This window comes from Taeniopygia guttata, chromosome 12 (genome assembly GCF_048771995.1).
Source record: "Taeniopygia guttata chromosome 12, bTaeGut7.mat, whole genome shotgun sequence".
Lineage (NCBI taxonomy): Eukaryota > Metazoa > Chordata > Aves > Passeriformes > Estrildidae > Taeniopygia > Taeniopygia guttata.
The window spans coordinates 7,526-15,144 of record NC_133037.1 but is presented as its reverse complement, the minus strand read 5'-3'; the positions used below and the strand labels follow the sequence as shown (position 1 = coordinate 15,144).

The 7,619-nt window shown below is 50.0% G+C and overlaps 1 long non-coding RNA gene across 1 annotated transcript; it reads left to right on the top strand.

Annotated features, from left to right (window-relative positions):
- The first annotated feature begins 476 nt into the window (after positions 1-476).
- Positions 477-4,021, top strand: LOC140684956 (uncharacterized). The gene is made up of 3 exons (XR_012058009.1): positions 477-558; positions 641-676; positions 758-4,021. It is a non-coding gene; the product is annotated as an uncharacterized lncRNA (long non-coding RNA).
- The last annotated feature ends 3,598 nt before the right edge of the window (positions 4,022-7,619 follow it).

Below are 7,619 nucleotides of genomic sequence, written 5' to 3'. Positions count from 1 at the left end.
ATTCCTTAATTCACACTAGATGTTTTGACCTGTTAAGTTATTAACAGGTTAATAACAAACAGCTTTTTGAATTTTCTCCCAACTTCCTTTCAGATGCAGATGGATTAACTCTGTGGCAGACTGCCCTGGTGCGGTTGGGGGTTTCCCTGAGAAGGTCAGTCATTGTTTGTGTTTGTAGGGGAAGCCTACATGATGACTGTGTTACAGCGCTTGTCTTTGTGTTTAATTTTAGGAAGTCCGGGCAGCTAGGAGCAGTCAAGGCCCAGTGTGCCAGGTGAGCAGTGGACAGAAGCTGTTGTTCTGGCTCTTGTCTCAATTTCTGGTGCAATTCTAAGCATCCCCTCTTGGTTACTTTGTTTTATTGTAGGCACTCCTCTCGCAAGATGCCTCTCGTCCGGATATCCGAGGCCAGGTGGGTGCAAGCGTAAGGTCTGGGTGGGTGTACTTTTTGGTTCAGGGGGATGGTGTTTTCACAGTATCTCAGTGTGGGTTTTTTTGCTTTGTTTTTTTGCAGGTGCTGTCACTGCCCTAGGTGTGTGAAGGAACAGAGGCGAGCGGGTGAGTTGGCATTTAGGCACGGTCACTCATAGGTGACTGTTATGCAGCAGCATGTTAAGCATGTACCTTTTTCATTTTGCAGGTATCCTCCAGGCAGCCTGTGGAGTCAAGATTTCAGGTGAGCTGGGGCAGCGGTGTGTAAGAGTTCCGGGGATTCCTCTTTTGGTGGGCACTAGTTCCATTTTCTGTTTTATCTTAGGTACCGTGAAGAGGCACGTAGCTGAAGTTTGGAAACGGCAGCACCGAAGCGGACGTAGAAACCGTGTCGCCGCCCGCATCCGACTGACATTGGATTCCATCGGTCGTCTTGCAAAAGCTAAGTGCTGGGGCCAGTAGGTGGGAGAAGGGGAAAAACTTTTACTATCACAGGAGACAATTTGGTGTTAGCTTAGAGAAGAGGCCCGTAGCGGGATGGGTCCCTCGGAAGCAAAGGGAGAGGGTTTTTCCTCAGCCTCACCAGGGTCTTTGCCAGGCAGGGCAGTTCCGATCGGTCTCCACGTTCTCGCGAGGCTCGCGTCGGCGGCCTTCTTCGACTCTCGACGTCATCGTGGATCTTTTCACTCGAGGAGCCCGCCTTCACGTCCGGAGCTGGCGCCACCGTCACCCCGTAGTCATCGCTTCCTTCTCTAGGCCTACTGATCTTCTTAGGCTTCCTCTTAAGTGCTTTGGCACTAACATCTTGAGAGGAGTTACATTTCATCATCATGTGCTAGTGCCGTAGTTCTTTCTTTCCTTTGGCATCATCAGCCCATGGCTCATCTTGGGCTAGGAATCTCGGGTCCGTAAGGTGAAACTGCCAGGCAGTTTGCGCTTCTGTCTGTCATGTCTGCATCATAGGTCTTTGCCGCATTGCCGCGCTTTAGCGGCCTCATTCTGTGCCGTATCGGCCATAGTTTTCTCACATACCTTCCCGGATATCACTTATTCCGGCATCTTTACATATTTACTTTCTGGGACGAGAAGATGTACACAAGATGTTCTCATCCATCGTCCTTCTCACATTTGGTAGCCATTCTCTGGGACTTCTATATGGAATGTATTTGATCCTCATCATGTGACCACAGTAGTTCTGTAGCTTCTGCCTTTTCAAAGGATATAGGACTCAAAAATTAATCTTCTGGAGATTTATGTCAAGTCCTCAGTTATATCGTATCTCTGTTGGCTTATATTGTATGTGCTTATGTTGCGCCTGCCTATGTTGGCTTATATTGTATGTGCTTATGTTGCGCCTGTCTATGTTGGCTTATATTGTACGTGCTTATGTTGCGCCTCCCTCTGTCAGCTTATATTGTATGTGCTTATGTTGCGCCTGCCTATGTCATCTTGTATTGTATGTGCTTATGTTGCACCTGCCTATGTTGGCTTATATTGGATGTGCTTATGTTGCGCCTGCCTATGTCATCTTGTATTGTATGTGCTTATGTTGCGCCTGCCTATGTTGGCTTATATTGGATGTGCTTATGTTGCGCCTCCCTCTGTCAGCTTATATTGTACGTGCTTATGTTGCGCCTGCCTATATCATCTTATATCGTATGTGCTTATGTTGCGCCTGCCTATGTTGGCTTATATTGTATGTGCTTATGTTGCGCCTGCCTATGTCGGCTTATATTGTATGTGCTTATGTTGTATGTACCTACATTGGCTTATGTTGTGAGTACTCATATTGTATGTACCTACATTGGCTTATGTTGTGTGCGCCTCTGTTGTGCCAATTACGATCGGAGCTGCCCTGCTTGAGCACACAGTCAGGCTTAGGTAGAGCAGTTGTAAAACTTTGCAGTTCATCTGTCTTCTGTGGGGTTTTGGGTACAACACTGATGGGCCCAGAGTGGGTATAGCTCCTGGCTGTCAGATAGTCAGTCATTGACCGCCTCCATTGTCTTGCAGGTTCCTGGGTCCCTACAGAATTTCCTGGAATCTACCAATTGACATCGAGGAGCCGCGGTCATAAGATGCGTCGAAGCATATCTTTCGGCGTAGTGTTTCACGTAAGGGTGGCATTCACCGTGTTAGTAGAAGAGAGTGTGATTGTCTGTGTCTGTCTGTGAGAGTTTGTGTGAGCTTGCATCTGCAGGCGTGTCTGTGTGTGTGTGTTGAGTGGTTCTAACCTTGTGTGTATGGCCTTTGCCTTTCAGGTTTTTCAACTCATTTTTAAATTTAGAATAAAAAATCCCCAGCCGGGGGGTTTTTTTTTTTTCCCCCCGGCTGGGTTTTTTTTTCCTCGGTCCCGGCCAGTCAGCGAGGCGACGTTCATCGCCAAAGTTAGGGCGCGGACCGTCCCGGGACCGGGGTTTTTGTCAGGCAGGATGATGTTTTTTGGGAGTCTCCCAGGAACCACGTTCCCGAGGAGCGTTGTGAGAGTGTGTTGTCGGCCAGGTCTTAGCCGAGCGGTTGAGATGAGAGCGAGGGTGGGTTGGTGTGTAAGCTGAAGGAGGGCTGTGTGTGTTGAGTGGTTCTAACCTTGTGTGTATGGCCTTTGCCTTTCAGGTTTTTCAACTCATTTTTAAATTTAGAATAAAAAATCCCCAGCCGGGGGGTTTTTTTTTTTTTTCCCCCCGGCTGGGTTTTTTTTTCCTCGGTCCCGGCCGGTCAGCGAGGCGACGTTCATCGCCAAAGTTAGGGTGCTGACTGTCCCGGGACCGGGGTTTTTGTCAGGCAGGAGGATTTTTTGGGAGTCTCCCGGGAACCACGTTCCCGAGGAGCGTTGCGAGTGCGTGTTGTTGGCCAGGTCTTAGCCGAGCGGTTGAGATGAGAGCGAGGGTGGGTTTGTGTGTAAGCTGAAGGAGGGCTGTGTGTGTGTGTGTGTTGAGTGGTTCTAACCTTGTGTGTATGGCTTTTGCCTTTCAGGTTTTTCAACTCATTTTTAAATTTAGAATAAAAAATCCCCAGCCGGGGGGTTTTTTTTTTTTCCCCCCGGCTGGGTTTTTTTTTCCTCGGTCCCGGCCGGTCAGCGAGGCGACGTTCATCGCCAAAGTTAGGGTGCTGACTGTCCTGGGACCGGGGTTTTCGTCAGGCAGGAGGATTTTTTGGGAGTCTCCCGGGAACCACGTTCCCGAGGAGGGACGATGACTCGGATATCACAAAGCAGTTCCTGTGAGTGTGAAGGTGAGTTTGTGTGTAAGGTGAAGGGGGCATGCAAGTTGCATGAGCGTTGTGAGCCGTTTTTGTTCCGGGTGCATCTAACTGTACAAGCGCAATGGACTCTTCTGCAGCAGAGACACGGTTATATTGCGTCATTATGTATTTGGCTTGTAGTACATTGTATTGTTCTGTGTTTGAAGTTGTTCCTGTCTTTTGATGTATTCTGCTGTATGTAAATTAGACTTGTACTTGTGTGCTTAGTTATGATGTATTTTTAATTGTATTTGTGTCTGTACTAACATTTGTATACATTGTTTCCCTGTAATTGAAATTAAAAATTAAATTAATAAAGATGAATCAGCCCTAATAATGATACCCCTTACCCCTCTGCCCCACCCTCCATTTGTCTCCTGTCTTTATTTGGTGTGGTTGTGTCATATCATTTTCACCCTATTTCTCCCTTTGCCTCTTACTTTCCTCTTCAGTCTATTCTTCACTTTTTACTTCCACATCTAACTGTTTCTCTTTGTCTCTGGCTCTGTTTTCCTTTGTTCCTGTTTCTAACACCATCTCTGCATTTCTCTAATCCTATTTCCCTCTAACCTTGTCTTTTTCTCGCATTCTTATATGTGTATTTCCTCCTGTCCATTTATCTGTCTCTTTCAATATAGCTTTCACTGTGTTTTCTTCTTTTTTTTCTTCTTTAAGTTTGTCAGCCTTTGTCTTTGTAACCCTTGCTATCATTTCCCTTGTTTCTAACTTTCACCCTTCTTCCTGTTTTGTCCAACTTTAACTATTTTGTCTTTTTAAGTCTCTTTCTATTTTTCTCTCTTGAACCCTATCTTTCATTCTGTCTATTTCTTTTTTTCCCCGTAGGCTTTTACCTCTATGTCTTCTTTGTCATGTCTCTCCATTTCCTTTTCTCTTTCACTTAAAGTGTTTCCTTTTCTCTTTGTCTTTCACTCTGTTTTTCTCCTTACTCCCCTTTCCTTCTCCCTTTCTCCTCCTTTCCAATCTAACTTTTTTGGTTTCTCTTTCTCTCTAAGTTTTCTTTTTCTCGCTGTGTTTTCTTCTTTTTACTCTTCTTCCTGTTATTTGTCTCTCTCTTTCTTCCCACTCTCTCCTGTTCTTCTCACACTCTCCTCTTTTTCTTCTTCTCACTTTGTTTTCTTCTACTTACTCTCGCCTCTTCTTTTGCTTCTTCTTCTCCCTGTCTCCTCTTGTTCTTGTTCTTCTCCCTCTCTCTTCTTCTTCTCTCCTCTTCTCCATCTCCCCTCTTGTTCTTGTTCTTCTCCCTCTCTCCTCTTGTTCTTCTCCCTCTCTCCTCTTGTTCTTGTTCTTCTCCCTCTCTCGTCTTCTTCTTGTCTCCTCTTCTCCATCTCCCCTCTTGTTCTTGTTCTTCTCCCTCTCTCCTCTTGTTCTTCTCCCTCTCTCCTCTTGTTCTTGTTCTTCTCCCTCTCTCGTCTTCTTCTTGTCTCCTCTTCTCCCTCTCTCCTCTTCTTTTTGTCTCTTGTTCTTCTTCTCCCTCTCTCCTTTTCTTCTTTGTCTTCTCTTCTTCTTCTTTTCCTCTCTCCTCCTCTTCTTCTTCTTCTTTTCACTCTCTCCTCCTCTCTTTTTCTCTTCCTTTCTACTTTTAGAATAGAAAAGCAGCAGTAGAAAATCCATGCTCCCAGGGAGTAAATAATTAAAAAAAAAAAAAAAATTTTAAAAAGAAAACTATTTACTCCCTGGGAGCATCAAATTTTCTACTGCTGCACCGGACATATATTTTTTCTTCTTTTTTATATATACATATAGGGGGTCTAGGGGAGGGGTCTAGCAGGTAGTCCCACCCCCTCACATCACCCTGACACCTCCCCGCACCCCACCCCCTCACCTGACCCCTCCCCTAACCCAGTCCCCACCCATAACCCCTCCCACGACCCCTCCCCAACCCTAACCCCTCCCCTAACCCAAACCCCTCCCCCAACCCTAACCCCGCCCCCTAGCCCCTCCCCCAACCCTAACCCCGCCCCCTAGCCCCTCCCCCAACCCTAACCCCTCCCCCAACCCTAACCCCGCCCCCTAGCACCTCCCCCAACCCTAACCCCTCCCCCAACCCTAACCCCGCCCCCTAGCACCTCCCCCAACCCAAACCCCTCCCCTAACCCTAACCCTCCCCCAACCCTAACCCCGGCCCCTCCCCCAACCCTAACCCCGCCCCCCGGCCACTCCCCCAACCCTAACCCCGCCCCCCAGCCACTCCCCCTCCCCGGGGCCCCGCCCCCGGCCACTCCCTTCCCCGAGGCCCCGCCCCCCGGCTCCAACCCCGGCCCCTCCCCCTCTCCTGACCCCGCCCCTAACCCCGCCCCTAGTTAGGATTACCTAGTTACCAGGTTAGGGTAACCAGGTTAGCTGGTTAGGGTTAGCTGGTTAGCGGGTCAGGGGTCAAGGGTCAAGGGTCAGGAGTCAGGGGTCAGGGGTCAAGGGTCAGGGGTCAAGGGTCAGGGGTCAGGGGTCAAAGGTCAGGGGTCAAAGGTCAGGGGTCAAGGGTCAAAGGTCAGGGGTCAAGGGTCAGGGGTCAAGGGTCAGGGGTCAGGGGTCAAAGGTCAGGGGTCAAAGGTCAGGGGTCAAGGGTCAGAGGTCAAAGGTCAGGGGTCAGGGGTCAAGGGTCAGGTGTCAAGGGTCAGGGGTCAGGTGTCAAGGGTCAGGGGTCAAAGGTCAGGGGTCAAAGGTCAAAGGTCAGGGGTCAAGGGTCAGGGGTCAAGGGTCAGGGGTCAAAGGTCAGGTGTCAGGGGTCAAGGGTCAAAGGTCAGGGGTCAAAGGTCAGGGGTCAAGGGTCAGGGGTCAAGGGTCAGGGGTCAAAGGTCAGGTGTCAAGGGTCAGGGGTCAAAGGTCAGGGGTCAAAGGTCAAAGGTCAGGGGTCAAGGGTCAGGGGTCAAGGGTCAGGGGTCAAAGGTCAGGTGTCAGGGGTCAAGGGTCAAAGGTCAGGGGTCAAAGGTCAGGGGTCAAGGGTCAGGGGTCAGGGGTCAAGGGTCAGGGGTCAGGGGTCAAAGGTCAGGGGTCAAAGGTCAGGGGTCAAGGGTCAGAGGTCAAAGGTCAGGGGTCAGGGGTCAAGGGTCAGGGGTCAAAGGTCAGGTGTCAAGGGTCAGGTGTCAAGGGTCAGGGGTCAGGGGTCAAAGGTCAGGGGTCAAAGGTCAAAGGTCAGGGGTCAAGGGTCAAGGGTCAGGGGTCAAAGGTCAGGTGTCAGGGGTCAAGGGTCAGGGGTCAAGGGTCAGGGGTCAGGGGTCAAAGGTCAGGGGTCAAGGGTCAGGGGTCAAGGGTCAGAGGTCAAAGGTCAGGGGTCAGGGGTCAAGGGTCAGGGGTCAAAGGTCAGGTGTCAAGGGTCAGGGGTCAGGTGTCAAGGGTCAGGGGTCAGGGGTCAAAGGTCAGGGGTCAAAGGTCAAAGGTCAGGGGTCAAGGGTCAAGGGTCAGGGGGTCAAGGGTCAGGGGTCAAAGGTCAAGGGTCAAGGGTCAGGGGTCAAGGGTCAGGGGTCAAGGGTCAGGGGTCAAGGTCAAGGGTCAGGGGTTAGGGTCAGGGTTAGGGTCAGGGTCAGGGGTTAGGGTCAGGGGTTAGGGTTAGGGTCAGGGGTTAGGGTCAGGGGTTAGGGGTTAGGGTCAAGGGTTAGGGTTAGGGTTAGGGTTAGGGTTAGGGTTAGGGTTAGGGTTAGGGTTAGGGTTAGGGTTAGGGTTAGGGTTAGGGTTAGGGTTAGGGTTAGGGTTAGGGTTAGGGTTAGGGTTAGGGTTAGGGTTAGGGTTAGGGTTAGGGTTAGGGTTAGGGTTAGGGTTAGGGTTAGGGTTAGGGTTAGGGTTAGGGTTAGGGTTAGGGTTAGGGTTAGGGTTAGGGTTAGGGTTAGGGTTAGGGTTAGGGTTAGGGTTAGGGTTAGGGTTAGGGTTAGGGTTAGGGTTAGGGTTAGGGTTAGGGTTAGGGTTAGGGTTAGGGTTAGGGTTAGGGTTAGGGT